Below are 16,361 nucleotides of genomic sequence, written 5' to 3' on the forward strand. Positions count from 1 at the left end.
AGAGATACAATAAACATGATTGTTATGTTTTAAGTAATAAACACTGCTGTCAGCACATTACTTTCATTAAGTGAATTTTATCATTTGGTTTTATAAACAGCAGCTGGTAATTCTAGCTGAGTTTCCTTATTTCTTAGTGATCAGCACGTCTTGGCAAGTGACTGCAACTAAGAAACTTTGTATATTGCAGAGACCTCTCTAAACTTGCAATCAACTACAGATTCAAATTACATTCTTACAAAGAATTACGGATTTTCATATAAACAAATATACTCTTACTGTCCCACCAAAATACCTTCCAAGTTGTTAAAAGTGTCCCTATTCTTGCTTAAAGTTATAATCTTAGAACCAATCAAAAAGGATATCTAAGATAGCTTTTTCATAATCTTATTTATTGAGTTGGGTTGTAAATTTCAAAAACTATAACTTTAAAAATTTTTTAAAGAAATCTCAGTGCCATTTTGTTTATAAAATAAGACAATAAACATATTTCTGGTTCAACAACATACCATTTAACACTGTGCAATTTTGTTTACATACATTTCAGCATTCATAAGAACATAAAAATTCTAAATTGGGAGAAGCTAATATTTTTACAGCTTCATTATTGGCGACCTTCCTGCTAAAAAGCTGAAATAAAATAGGAGAAAATATTTAGAAACCTGATCTTTGAGGGTACAAACAAATATACACACACACACCAAACAATAACTGAGCACTTATTATGTGCCAGGTATTAGAGCCAGCTTGTATTTGATGGATATGGTCTTTAAGGACTGCTCATGACTGTAATCTCCAACACTTTAGGAGGTGGAGGAAGAGGATCACTTTGAGCTCAGGAGTTCAAGATCAGCCGGGGCAAGGCAGTGAGACCCCATCTCTACAAAACTAAAAAGTTAGCTAGGTGCAGTGGCAGATGCCTGTAGCCCTAGCTACTCAGGAGGCTGAGGTGGGAGGGCCCTGTCTCCAGCCTGGGAGACAGAGGGAGACTCCAACTCAAAAAAAAAAAAGAGTCATACTTTCTAATGGTTCCATATTATGCTAACACTTTTACATATAATAATTGATTTGATTATTTATTGGCTCTTGAATATCTATGTGGCTTATAATTTTCTTTCTTTCCTTTCTTTCTCTGTCTCTCCCTTCTTTCTTTCTTCTCTTTCTTTCCTCTCTCTCTCATTCTCTCTTTCTGACAGAGTCTCGCTCAGTCACCCAGGCTGGAGTGCAGTGGTGCAGATCTCAGTTCACTGCAACCTCCACTTCTCAGACTCAAGTGATCCTCCCACCTCAGCCTCCTGAGTAGCTGCATGCGACCATAGGCACACACCACCATGCCTGGCTAATTTTTGTATTTTTTGTAGAGACAGAGTTTCGTCATGTTACCAGGTTGGTCTTGAACTCCTGGGCTCAAGTGATCCTCCCAACTCAGCCTCCCAAAATGCTGGGATTACAGGTATGAGCCACCACTCCCAACCATAGTTTTCATGTTTTAAAGAAAACTATGATGAGCACTCTTTTTTTGTTTTTTTTTTGAGAAAGAGTTTCGTTCTTGCTGCCCAGGCTGGAGTGCAATGGCGTGATCACGGCTCACCACAACCACCACCTCCTGGGTTCAAGCAATTCTCCTGCCTCAGCCTCCCGAGTAGCTGGGATTACAGGCATGTGCCACCATGCCCAGCTAATTTTGTAGTTTTAGTACAGACGGGGTTTCTCCATGTTGATCAGGCTGGTCTCAAACTCGCGACCTCAGGTGATCCACCGCCTTGGCCTCCCAAAGTGCTGGGATTATAGGCGTGAGCCACCACGCCAGGCCAAGCATTCTTATACATAATATTCATCCTCATCTCTGATTATTTCCTCTGGAGAGATTTCTAAAAGTAAGATTACAGGCTGGGCACAGTGGCTCACGCCTGTAATCCCAGTCCTTTGGGAGGCTGAGGTGGGCGGATCACCTGAGGTCGGGAGTTCGAGACCGGCCTGACCAACATGGAGAAACCCCATCTCTACTAAAAATACAAAGGTAACCGGGCATGATGGCACATGCCTCTAATCCCAGCTACTCAGGAGGCTAAGGCAGGAGAATTGCTTGAACCCAGGAGGCGGAGGCTGCGGTGAGTTGAGATTGCGCCATTGCACTCTAGCCTGCGCAACAAGAGCGAAACTCCGTCTCAAAAAAAAAAAGTAAGATTACAGAGCCAAATTACACTGTAGAAAGACTGTATCAATTTTCACTCCCACTCCTAGTGAGAAATTATGTTTATCATACCACACCTTCAACTACATAAAATATTATCCTAAAAACTCCAATTGAAAAGTAAAATTATATCTTATTGTGTGTGGTCAACCAATGCAGCAAATATTCCTTAGCTACGAGGAACATATTGACAATATGACAGCAACATATTTTTTTAAAGAAGACAGTTTGGCTGAGTGTGGTGGCTCACACCTGTAATCCCAGCATTGTGGGAGGCCAAGGCGATCCAGGGCAGATCACCTGAGGTCAGGAGTCCGAGACCAGCCTGGCCAACATGGCAAAACTCCGTCTCTACTAAAAATACATAATTAGCCAGGCATGGTAGTGCATGCCTGCAATCCCAGCTACTCGAGAGGCTGAGGCAACAGAACTGCCTGAGCCTGGGAGGTGGAGGTTGCAGAGTGAGCCAAGATTGCGCCACTGAACTCCAGCCTGGGTGACAGAGCGAGACTGTCTCCAAAAAAAAAAAAAGAAGAAGAAGACAGTTTACATCAAATAGGAATTAGATTTAGAAAACTTTAAGTGGCAAACATCAGACTCTACAATGGAAGAAAAAGCGAGTAAAACTGAAGTTTCTTAATGCAAATGCTTCCCACAAGAAGTCAGGACATTAGGATTTTTTTTTTCTCAGATTAAATTTGTGTCGAGGCATCTAAATGCCAAAATGGTAGAAGAAAATGGAAAGATCTGTAATTTGGCATACAAAACATACTGACTGAGAAAGTGACTCAAATGAAATAAAATGAAGAGGAGCATTTTACCAGAGAGGAGCTGATCATGGCAAAAGCTATGTATACAAACAACTTCACCATGGAGAGAATGAATACACAGAATGCACGATCCATCATTCCCAAATGATTAAATGATTTACTACTACTTTCCAAAAAATCTCGACAGTCATAACCGAGGGTACTTTCACCACACCGTGTCTGGCCTTGAATTCTTCCCAGCTTGTCCCTCAAGAGCCCAAGAATTGCTAGAAAATTGATACAACAGATAATGGACTCCTTGCACAGCTGAACTTACTGGAAAAAAAATTAAAAACAAGAAATGGGAAAATATTTCATCTTTGGAGAAGTATGATACTGGATTAAACTTGAATTCAAAGAGCTTAAAACTCACACACGCGCACATGCACACACACACACACACACACACGTGCACATATGGCTATCCACTGTTGGCTAAAAGTTAAAAACTGCAGGACCGGTATTCTGGACACTGACATCTCACATGTACCCTGGACTGAGTGAGTTCAGTCAGGGACCCTGGCAACATGCCCATTATCAAAGAGTTAGGGGACAAGTGAATATATGCATTCTTTAGGGGAAAAATTCTAGCTTAGTCCAACAATTACTATTGATAAAGCATTTCCTACATTTTCGTTGTGCCTATATAGAGAAAGGCACTCAACAGAATTCTGTATATTTGTGAAGAAAATTCTTTTTCCTGAATGTATATATCTGAAATGTATTTTTCTACCTAGAAGATACAGCAGTGAACTTCCAACATTTACTAATAAATCTGCATTCACTAAATATCGATGGATACAGTGATAAGTAACATTTCCTTCAGTCAACAAAGAGTTATTATTTCATTCTAAGTGCCAGGCACTGTGTCATGTGCCAGTAATACAGGGAAAATTCAGACTGGATCCCAGTCCTCAGAAAGCTCACGGTTTAGCAGGCTAAACATACACTTTCATTAGCTAGCAGGTGTTAAAGGGCGTTCACGCCTATCAAAATGTAAAACCCCTGAAAGTGGCAGATTTCTCAGTAAAAATAAAACACTTTTTCTCTACAGACAATATGAGAAGAGCAAAAAGATAAAAGAGAGCCCAATGGAACTGATCCTTCTTATTCAAACACTTAATTCCAAAGAAATATATATGCATTTATCACATAACTGACTCCATGAAGGGAACATTCCAAATGAAAAGGAACAACTACCCCCATTCCTTCCCACTTAGTACCAATATGGCTGCAATGCAGTCAGGTAACCCATTTCATGTCATATAAAATAAAATGTTTAAAAAAGAGTCAATTTTCTCAAACTAGAAATCACTTACAATTTTTTCTGATAATGCATCTTTTCATAACTTTTGAAATAATCAAATTTCTCACCTTCTGAAAATCAAGATAGCATTAATGATTATTATAACTAAAATGACAAATGAAGGCCAGAGAACAAAGCAAGATCTTATCTTTAGAAAAAAATAAAAATAATAAAATTAGCCAGGCATGGTGGTTCATGCCTGTAGTTCCAGCTACTCAGGAAAGCGAAGTGGGAGTATCTTTTGAGCCTGGGAGCTCGAGGCTGCAGTGAGCCATGATTGTGCCACTGCACTCCAGCCTGGCCAACAAAGTGAGACTTTGTCTCAAAAAAAAAAAAAAAAAAAAAGACAAATGACAGAAGTAAGTTCTAAAGTAACCTGCAATGGCTGATATGATGGAACTGAACCCCCAATAGAAATTTTAACAAAGATAAACATGCCATATGAAGATTTTTAAAATTTATTAGCCAGGATAGGAAAAGTAAGAAATTTACATTCGTTGCACATCTAACTCTAAGCCAAGCTTTTAAAACAACTTTTCAAGAGTTACCTAATTTAATCCCACAAACAGTGCTCTGATTCCTAAGTTATAGAGAAGCCTGTTGCCCAGGCCAGAGTACAAGGGCACGATCTCGGCTCACTGCAACCTCTGCCTCCTGGGTTCAAGCAATTCTCCTGCCTCAGCCTCTCAATTAGCTGGGATTATGGGCATGCGCCACCACGCCTGGCTAATTTTGTATTTTTAGGAGACGGGGTTTCGCCATGTTGGCCAAGCTGGTCTTGAACTCCTGACCTCAAATGATCCACCCACCTCAGCCTCCCAAAGTGCTGGGATTTCAGGCATGAGCCCCCATGCCTGGCCTGCCTCGTTTATTTAATCAGAACAAACATGCCTGCCCATTCCATAAAAGAGTTGGGAGCATCAAGTGTTGTCTGTGCATGTACAAGTGTGCTTTGGAAAACTGTACAGCATCATGTATAGTGTTACTTGTTCTGTAACTTTTTAAAGGGAAGGAAATATATAAAAGTTGCATATGCGGAAGCAAATCGTGCCTTGTAAAAGGAAGAACTCTACCAATTCATCTGTTCAAACTTCCTTGTGAAGGGCTGGGCTGCCTACCTTTAAAGGATTCAAGCAAAAGCCCTATTACTACTTGTCTGAGATTCTGGATAGGTAGAGAGAAGTTGGATTAGATGATATTAATGTCCATTCTACTTCTAACATTTTCCAAGGCCAAAAACAGATTGAACAGAATCTTTCCCACAGGAAAGGAATACCTTTTTCCCTTTAGTACCTTTATCCTGACTTTAAAAATGTTTTGGGGCCAGGCACGGTGGCTCAGGCCTGTAATTTCAGCATTTTGGGAAGCCGAGGTGGGCGAACTGCTTGAGGTCAGAAGTTCAAGACCAGCCTGGCCAACATGGTGAAACGTCGTCTCTACCAAAAATACAAAAAGTTAGCCAGGTGTGGTGGCACACGTCTGTGGTCCCAGCTACTCAGGAGGCTGAGGTAGCAGAATTGCTTGAACCAGGGAGGCGGAGGTTGTAGTGAGCCGAGATCACACCACTGTACTCCAGACTGGGTGACAGAGCAAGGCTCCATCGCAAAAATAAATAAACAAATAAATAATAATAAATAAAAATGTTTTGGATTATTCAGAAATGCAAAAAACATATGGTTCAAAAGAGAAAGAACTTTGATCACCTGCAGACGTAAAAGTTCCAGTAATCATCTTCTCACCTCACCTCTTCAGTCTTTCTTGCCCCAGTGGTTTACTTACCTCTGGACGGTGGTTCATCTCTTAGATATGCTTGAATCAGTAGTCTTCAAGCCTTTTTTTTTTTTTTTTTTTTAAAGAGACAGGGTCTCACTCTGTCACCCAGGCTGAAGTGCGGTGGTTCAATCATAACTCACTGTAGCCTAGATCTCCTAGGCTCAAGTGGTCCTCTCACCTTAGCCTTCTGAGTAGCTGAGATTACAGGTGTGAGTAACCGTGCTCAGCAACCCCAAACATTTTGATGACAGACCCCATAAAAAAAGAGCATTATCTCAATGTGTGTCTATTTCCACATTTACAGATTATGCATGTGTGCTACTCTGTGAATATATTTTAGGTATTATATACACCATAAAACATAAAAGGAGACAATAAAAAAGATGACATTTTCTTCCAGTACAGCACTGTATGTCTTAATCTCCACTTTGTAAACCTGATAGATCAGTCGCTTCTTCCTCCCATGAGTCGTAAAGTCCTCTTTATTCCACCTCTCATATCTCCTTCATATCTCTCAAGGTTAAGATGAAACTGAGGCCTCCAGCATGCTACTAAAGAGTACAAGGAGACTTTTAAACTGGCCTCCCTCCACTCAGGGTTTTTCAATCTATCCTTCATGCTCATGTTTTACCTTATCACTTTCAATAGCTCCCTACTGTCCACAAAATCTAACTGTTTGGCCGGGCGCAGTAGCTCACGCCTGTAATCCCAGCACTTTCAGAGGCCGAGGCAGGCAGATCACGAGGTCAGGAGATCGAGACCACCCTGGCTAACACGGTGAAACCCCATCTCTACTAAAAATACAAAAAATTAGCTGGGCGTGGTGGCAGGCGCATGTAGTCCCAGCTACTCGGGAGGCTAAGGCAGGAGAATCACTTGAACCCTGGAGGCTGAGGTTGCAGCGAACTGAGATTGCACCACTGTATTCCAGCCTGGGCGACAGGGTGAGACTCCATCTCAAAAAATAAATAAATAAATAAAATAAAATCTAATTTTATATGGCATTCAGCCAAGGCTTACATAACATAATGTCATTTCACTAGTTGTGTCATCTCCGGTAAATTCAACTTCCCTCAGTTTTCTTTTCTTTTCTTTTCTTTTTTTGAGACGGATTTTCACTCTTGATGCCCAGGTTGGAGTGGAATGGCTCAATCTCGGCTCACTGCAACTTCTGCCTCCTGGGTTCAAGCGATTCTCCTGCCTCAGCCTCCTAAGTAGCTGGGATTACAGGCATGCGCCACCATACTCAGCTAATTTTTTTGTATTTGTAGTAGACACGAGGTTTCACCATGTCAGTCAGGCTGGTCTTGAGCTCCTGACCTCAGTTGATCCACCCGCCTCGGCCTCCCAAAGCGCTGGGATTACAGGTGTGAGCTACCGCGCCCGGCCAACTTTCCTCAGTTTTCTAATCTAGAAAATGGGACAATGGGATTAGCAGTGTGTACCTCATATATTTCTTGTGAGATTTAAGCAAAATGTAAAATTCACTTACACTGCCAGGCATAAACTCTATGCCCAATAGCTATTAGCTATTATTAGCATTACCTGTCTATTCTTATCTTTTACTACTCTGCTCAAGGCACTTAAAACACTAAGCTCATGATTGTTAAGAAGGAAACATATTAGAATCATTTCAGGAGCCTTTCCTCTACCCAGAATGCCCCTCCTTTCCTAGAGAACTCCTCATCCATCAAGGTCTAGCCCAGATGTCTCTCTCATGAGTTTGTATTGTACTCTCCCAGGCAGAATGAATTTCTTCCTCCACAATATTCCCATAAATTAAGATATCTCTAACAGACTCTATGGCAAATCTTTGTTTACTTTTCAACTTTAAAACCAGGATATAAACCACAAAAAGACAGGGACTGTATTTCACTATTCATTCAACAAACACTGCCTGAGCGACTACTATAAGACAAAAAAGGGCCCAATAAAAAAACAAATCCCTATCCTTGATAAATCTATAAAGATATTCAATAGCTGTTTGTTGAATGAATGAACTTATGATACTTAATTCCAGCATGACTGTAAATGAATTTAAACCAGTGACCCAGAATCAAATACTTCAATTATCTTAACAATATAATGGAGTCACAGTACATTTAATTTATTGGAGTTGAACCACATGTCTATGTTTACTTGGAAGGGAAAAAAGGAGAAAGGACAAAATCCTATTTTCCCTAACATCCTTTCCCTTTCAACTAGACCGTGGCCACAGGCAAGTGTGGGGTCGTAGCCCATAAGCAAAGAGAAACTTAAATTAATTTCTGGCTTCAGAGCTTTCATGGATGCACTTCTTGGTGACTTGGGGATTTTCAAGGGTAATTTTACAAAATGTTTTCTCCTTATTGTCTGACTGGAGATCCTACCCCTCACGTACGTTGTAGTTCCCTTATAACTACTGTTAAACCAATTTCATAAATTGCCAGTAGACCTAGGGTACAAAAACAATCAAACAGGTGCTCTCATGAAACATAACGAAATGTTCTATTTAAAGAAAAACTCCCAGTTAGGTGAGAGCTGTGCAAGGCAAGGGTCTCGGACACCGTTACTTGTGTTCATCATATAAACAGAACAGCCATGCTGCAAAGATGGTCAACGTACCTAAACCCGAAGAACCTTTGTAAAGCATCAGCCTGACGAAGTGACACAGTATAAGAAGGGCAAGGATTCATTGTATGCCCAGGGAAAGAGGTGCTACGATCAGAAGCAGAGTGGCTATGGTGGGCAGACAAAGCCAATTTTCTGGAAGAAGGCTAAGACCACAAAGAAGATTGTGCTAAGGCTGGAATGTGTTGAGCCTAACTGCAGATCCAAGAGGATGCTGGCCATTAACAGATGCAAGCATTTTGAACTGGGAGGAGATAAGAAGAGAAAGGACCAAGTGATCCAGTTCTAAACTTTGGAATATTTTTCTTTTAATTTTGAAGAGAAAATGTTGAAGCAATAGAAAAATTATCTGTAGGAAAATACAGCGCTCTTCTTATGCAAAAAAAAAAAAAAAAAAAAGGAAAAAGAAAAACTTCCAACCTCACGCTAACTTGCATGAGCCATAACCTACAAAAAACCTGCACTTTGGTTGTTCTAGAGTCAGGTGTCAAATGTGATGACTGTCCTAAGAGCTGGCGGTAACTATAGAAAACTGAAATGTGCTAGCGAAGCCCTAAGGAGGGTTACATTGCCCTGTGTTCTTTTTCCTTAGTTCAAAAGCACATGCAGATTTGCAGGGAAATTGAACCGTTAATCCTCAAGGGCTCATCAGGCTCCCACTTTAGATTTCAATTTACCCAGGTGTGGCATGAAAAGGCGCTTTATAATTTGGGAAGGGAACAAAATATGAAAATGAAGGAAAAATGGCAAAGCAAAAAGCAAGGAGCTACACGCATTTTCTAGAATCTTAGTTTAAATAGCCATGATTTGATGTCCATTGAGAGCAATTGTAAGAAAGGTAAAAGATCTTTGGGAAATTGGGAGGAAAATTAGCATTTAAATTGGCTAACTTAAGGAAGTTATAAAATTGCTTGATTTTTACGGCAGTAGCTCCCAAAGTGTGGTCCTTGACCTACAGCATCAGTCTCACCTGGTAACTTGTTACAAATGCAAATTTGGGGGCCTGAGGTGGGGCCTGTGTCAAGTGGCTCTACCAGAATTCCTAGCACCACTCAAAGAGGACCAACAACAAAGGGTGAACACTTAAATAAAATCAAGAGAAGAGATAGAAGCTGAAGAGATACAACCTCTTTCCCAAGAAAATCACGCTAGGAAGGCGGGGAGCAGTGGCTCACTCCTATAATCCCTAATCCCAGCACTTTGGGACACATTGGACTCAATGGAATATTGTGGAGGAATATTGTGAGTCAGGCGGATTTCTTGAGCTCAGGAGTTCAAGACCAGCCTGGCCAACATGGCAAAACCTCCATCTCTACTAAAAATACAAAAATTAGTTGGGCATGGTGGCACACGCCTGCAGTCCCAGCTACTCAGGAGGTTGACGCAGGAGAATCACTTGAACCCCAGAAGCGGAGGTTGCACTGACAGCTGAGATCGCACCATTGCACTCCAGCCTGGGCAACAGAGCAAGACTCTCTCAAAAAAAAAAAAAAAAAATCAAGATAGGGAGGAACCTCTTCATTTGGAAACTAGCAAAGCCATGTGGTGGAAGTAACAAGGAGCTGACACAGTGATTCTTATTATCCCTAGGAACAGGGCATTACATTTTAGCAAGAGTATTCATTCCAATTTAGGATTTTAAAAAATATTTCTCCCCAAACTACCTTACGTTTTTCTTTTACTTTCTTTTTAAATTTATTTCTTCTCTACAGGCAAGTTCTACCCAAACCGCTTTTTCCAATGCATATAAAGAGGCAGCTCCACCATGAGTCTCCTCATCAAATAATCCATTGAGGTAATAATAAAACAACAATTTTATGTTAGCACATAATTGTTGAACAACAACAACAAAAAAATACAGACTTTTATCTGACCTTATAAACTCTTATTAGGTCAAAGATGGCAATCATTCTTCCTAGTTTTTTGGAAGTTTAAACAGAATGAATGACATGCAATGTAAGCATTTAACCTTTTTTTAAGGTGGCATCCTGATGTAGCCCTGCAGGGTGGTTCCAGCACAGGTTTGGACCCTGGTGGCTCCACCATTCACCAGCTATGTGATCTTGGTAAAAAGACCTCAAGTTTCTAAGTTTTGAGTTTCTTTTTCCCTATCTGTAATGTGACACCAATATGACCTCTCTTAAAAAAGAACACACTGTGAATGTAAGCTGCTGTTACTAAGACATTAACAATAACCCCAGGCAACATTCATATTGTATCTACTAGGCTGATGCAAAAGTAATCTTGGTTTTTGCCATTACTTTTGCACCAACATAATAGCAAACTTTCATACAGGATTTCAGGCATTTTGGATTCGATTACAAGTATCAGTATAAACCCAAGCTTTCTTCTGAGTCACCATTAAGGAGACAATCAAATTATAAAGGCTTTAATGACATAGTGAATACTTAGAGATGAATGCAGGAAAAATCAGAGTTAAGTTATGGAAGACTTGCGAGAATAAGGTGCTGACCAAGGACATTTAGGGAGTATTTGGGGGTGTTTTAGAAGGGTGCTGCCCTGTTGAAAGGAAGGAGACACACACACACACACATACATTACCATATGCTGTGGTTTGAATGTGTCCCCCAAAAAGCATGTGTTGGAAACTTAATCCCCAGTGCAGTAGTGTCGGGAGGTGGGACTTTCAAGAGGTGATCAGACCATGAGGGGTTTGCCTTCCTGAATGAATTAATGCCATTATTGTTATCTCTGGAGTGGGCTCCTTATAAAAGATACATTTGGCCCTCTCTTGCCCTATCTCTTGCCCTTTCTTTGCCTTTCTGCCATGGGATGATGTAGCAAGAAGGCCCTCATCAGATGCCAGACCTTCCATCTTGGACTTCCCAGCAACCAGAACTGTGAGCCAACAAATATATTTTCATTGTAAATTACCTAGTCTGTGGTACTCTGTTATAGCAGCACAAAACAGACCTTAGTGTCTTAAAACGATACATATATAGCCTATCTGGAAGCAAATGAGAGGATTATGCCTTTGAGAGCCAGATGGAATAACTATTAGTTTTTTTAATTTGTCTGGCAGATTATTTATTTTTGACACAACTAGTGAACAACTAGTGCAGGTTAATGGTAGAGCAATCTACATCTATAGCAACAATGCCACCACCACCAACAAAATCATAGCAATTCACTTTTCTGAAAATTAAACTAAAACTAGATCTTCTCAACAGAGAAGCCAATACCAGATATCAAGAGAATAAGGAAGTGGTCTGACCTTTTAGAACTATTGATAGCACTTAAAAGTTAAGGAGACACTTGCAGATCTTATGATGAGAGTCGTCTCCTTATAAAAATATTACCTCTCCCCCTATTAAAATAGGACTCCCCCATTGCACATAGAAAATAGAATTCAGGCCAGGCGCAGTGGCTCATGGCTGTACTCCTAGCACTTTTGGAGGCCAAGGCTGGCACATCACTTGAGCCCAGGAGTTCAAGGCCAGCCTGGGCAACATAGCAAAACCCCGTCCATCTCTACAAAAAATTAGCCAGGTTTGCTGGTGCGCTCAGCTACTTCGGAGGCTGAGGTGGGAGGATCACCTGAGCCCAGAAAGTCAAGACTGCAGTGAGCTGAGATTATGCCACTGCACTCTAGCCTGGGCAACATAACAAAACCCTGTAAAAATATAGACAGCCAGGCGCGGTGGCTCACGCCTGTAAGCCCAACACTTTGGGAGGCTGAGGCGGGTGGATCACCTGAAGTCAGGAGTTTGACGCCAGGCTGGCCAACCTGGTGAGACCCCATCTCTACTAAAAATACAAAAAATTAGCTGGGTGTGGTGGTGCACACCTGTAATCCCAGCTGCTTGGGAGGCTGAGGCAGGAGAATGGCTTGAACCCAGGAGGTGGAGGTTGCAGTGAGCCGAGATTGTGCCAGTGCACTCCAGCCTGAGCGACAGAGTGAAACTCTATCTCAAAAAATATATATATATATATATATATATATATATATGAAAATAGAATTTATTAGCCCTTGAGATTCTCTTAATGATGATGTAAGAAATTGTAACAAAATGTCTCTTTGTAGCCAAATGTTATAGGAAGTCTAACAACAATACTTTTTAACATTGGGCAAAGCATAGCTTCTGGTGATAAATATCTCCCTGCTTTTCTAAAGCACCATTAACATCCACATTTTTTTTAGTGTTTGCTTTGCAAGATTTTAATCTGTTAAGTAATTTCAACTTCTTTGGAAATGAGTGAGTTTTAAATTATTATTTTTTAAATGCCACTAATTAAGACCATAGCTTCTGGTAGTAGTAAATAATATTATGATAGCAACTCATTGTTATTGAGCCCTTACTACATGCCAAAAAACGTGTTAAGCTCTTTGAAGGTATGATCTCATTTAATCATTAATCCTCACAATAATCTTATAAGATAGATTCATCTTATAAGATTGATTCATCATACCAATTTTTCAGATTAAAAAATTGAGGTTCCAGAGTAGCCATAATTTCAATTGGCTTTATCCAAGGTCTCAACCTCTATACTGTGTTGACTCTTTAAATGAAGTTCAATCACTGAAACTGATGCAGATAAAAGTACAGAGGTGGCTACTGGTAAATGCCACCACTATTCCATTTGAAAGACAATCTTGTTTCTAAATCAAAAAAACAAGTAATATCAATAACTCTTAAAGAGATAACGCAGCTCTTTATATGTTTATATGGCATGGAGCAGACCAGCACTACTCAGATGAAGGTCAGTGAACTGTTCATTTCAGATCCACAATGAGATAAGAGGCTTAGGCCAGAATCTAAAGCTTCACATCACTAACCACTGTTTAGTTTCATAGCAAGATTTTCCGAATAAAGAAAGCAGTGCCAAGGCCAGGCGTGGTGGCTCACACTTGTAATCCCAGAACTTTGGAAGGCCAAGGTAAGAGGATCACTTAAGTCCAGGAGTTCGAGACCACCGTGGGCAACACGGCGAAATAAAAAAATTAGCTGGGAATAGTGATGAATGCCTGTAGTCCCAGCTACTCAGAAGGCTGAGGTGGGAGGATCAGTTGAGTCCAGGAGATTGAGGCTGCAGTGAGCCATGAGCGTGCCACTGCACTCTAGCCTGGGTGACAGAGTGAGAGCCTGTCTCAAAAAAAAAAAAAAAGAAAGAAATGTTATGATTTACCTTATCTCCTCCCTTATCTCCTCAGAGACTGGAAACAAATGCGTTGCTGACCAGCACTGGTCTATGAACTACGCCTGAGTAGCACTGGTATAGATGACACATTGTTGAGCAAAAAAAAAAAAAAAAAAAAAAAAGTCTATATTAACTATTCTACAAATGATCCCATTTGTTCAATAAGTAAATAAATAGATTATTATAAATATAAATAAATACAAATGATGCCATTGGAAGGATGTATTCAACTGGTACGAATGTAATCATGGTTTTTGCATTGTTGAAATTTGCTGTCTGATATTGGAATACACATTCTTACATAAATGTGGTTATGTTATACATCATTTTAATGCATATTTCTCACTTTATGTTTTGTTGCTGATGACTTATTACTTGCTTTTTATTTTATATTTATTTTAGACAATGGAAATGATGTTAGACAAAAAGCAGATTCGAGTGATATTCTTATTCAAGTTAAAAATGGGTCATAAAGCAGTGGAGACAACTCACAATATCAACAACACATTTGGCCCAGGGACTGCTTATGAACATACAGTGCAGTGGTGGTTTCAAGAAGTTTTGCAAAGGAGATGAGAGCCTTGAAGATGAGAAGCATAGTGGCTGGCCACTGGAAGTTGACAATGACCAGTTGAGAGCAATCGTCGAAGCTGATCCTCTTACAAGTACACAAAAAGTTGTCGAAGAACAACATCGACGATTCTATGGTCATTCAGCATTTGAAGCATATTGGAAAGCTAAAAAGCCTTGATAAGTGGGTGCCTCATGAGCTGAGCAAAAATAAAAAAACATCATTTTGAAGTGTTGTCTTCTCTTACTCTGCGAAACAACAAGAAACCATTTCTCCATCGGATTGTGACATGCGAAGAAAAGTGGATTTTATACCACAACCGACAACGATGAGCTGAGTGGTTGGACTGAGAGAACCTCCAAAGCACTTCCCAAAACCAAACTTGCACCAAAAAAAGGTCATGGTCATTGTGTGGTGATCTGCTGCTTGTCTGATCCACTACAGCTTTCTGAATCCCAGCAAACCCATTACATCTGAGAAGTATGCTCAGCAAATGGATGAGATGCACCGAAAACTGCAACACCTGCAGCCGGCACTGGTCAATAGGAAAGGCCCAATTCTTCTCCATGACAATAGCCAAATGAACTTCGCTCGACCAACGCTTCAAAAGTTGAAGGAATTGGGTTACAAAGTTTTGCCTCATCCACCATATTCACCTGACCTCTCGCCAATAGACTGCCACTTCTTCAAGTATCTCAATGACTTTTTGCAGGGAAAACACTTCCACAACCAGCAGGATGCAGAAAATGCTTTTCAAGAATTTGTTGAATCACGAAGGACAGATTTTTTTTTTTTTTTTTGGCGGCAGGGGGTGGGGACTGAATCTCGCTCTATCGCCCAGGCTGGAGTACAGTGGCAGGATCTCGGCTCACCGCAACCTCCACCTCCTGGGTTCAAGCGATTCTCCTGCCTCAGTCTCCCAAGTAACTGAGATTACAGGCACCCACCACCATGCCCAGCTAATTTTTGTATTTTTAGTAGAGACGGGGTTTCGCCATGTTGGCTAGGCTGGTCTCGAACTCCTGACCTCACGTGATCTGCCCTGTGATCTGCCCGCCTCAGCCTCCCAAAGTGCTAGGATTACAGGAGTGAGCCACCGTGCCCTGCCCACGGATTTTTACTCAGAAAAACTTATTTTTCATTGGCAAAAATGTGTTGGTTATAATGCTTCCTATTTTGATTAATAAAAATGTGTTTCAGCCTAGTAATAATGATTTAAAATTCATGGTACAAAAGTAATTGCACTTTTGCACCAATGTAATACTCTGAACCATTAAGAGTAGTTATCTTTGGAAAGGGGAGAACTTCCATTTTCTGCCTTATCAATCTCTATTTTAGCCAACAAGTTTATTTTTTTATATAACCATATAGTTATATGAGTGGAATTTTTTTTCACAGAAGATGTTTTATTTTCCCAGGCTAACAATTTTTCCTAATTCACTAAAGTTCATCCTTTATTTGGATTTCCTTTGTTTTTACCTAATGTTCTTTTCCTGTCGCAGGATCCTATCTATACACCATATTATGTTTAGTCCCCACGTACTCCTTAGGCTCCTCTTGGCTACTAAGTCTTTTGCAACCTAACATTTATTATTATTGCTTTCAGCGCCAGAGTTCATAAAAGTGGTAATACTTTCACATATTTTGAGCATTCTATGTGACAGACAGTTCAACACTCTACTTGTCTCAGCAATGTTCTGAAATGGGTACTATCATTATCACTATTTTAATGGCAAGGAAAGTAAGGCAGAATGAGATTAAGTAATTTGCCCATAGTTAAACTGCCAGAAAGTAGCTGAGCTGGGAGATTTAGACCCTAGCAGTTTGACTCCTGAGGCCATGCTATAAACTAGGTTACATGAGATGTATACAAATCTACATGAGTGTGCTTATTTCAGAGTGTTATATGGTATCTGAAAATGGGACGTGGTATTATGA

At 40.4% G+C, this 16,361-nt stretch overlaps 1 protein-coding gene and 1 pseudogene across 7 annotated transcripts in view; one reads left to right on the top strand and one right to left on the bottom strand.

Moving 5' to 3' along the window:
- Positions 1 to 16,361, bottom strand: part of SRGAP1 (SLIT-ROBO Rho GTPase activating protein 1) — a 309,133-nt gene that overhangs the window by 270,461 nt on the left and 22,311 nt on the right. The gene's annotated exons all lie outside the window — the stretch shown is intronic.
- LOC101135605 (large ribosomal subunit protein eL42-like) lies at positions 8,674 to 9,021 on the top strand (annotated as a pseudogene).

This window comes from Gorilla gorilla, chromosome 10 (genome assembly GCF_029281585.2).
Source record: "Gorilla gorilla gorilla isolate KB3781 chromosome 10, NHGRI_mGorGor1-v2.1_pri, whole genome shotgun sequence".
Classification (NCBI taxonomy): Eukaryota; Metazoa; Chordata; class Mammalia; order Primates; family Hominidae; genus Gorilla; species Gorilla gorilla.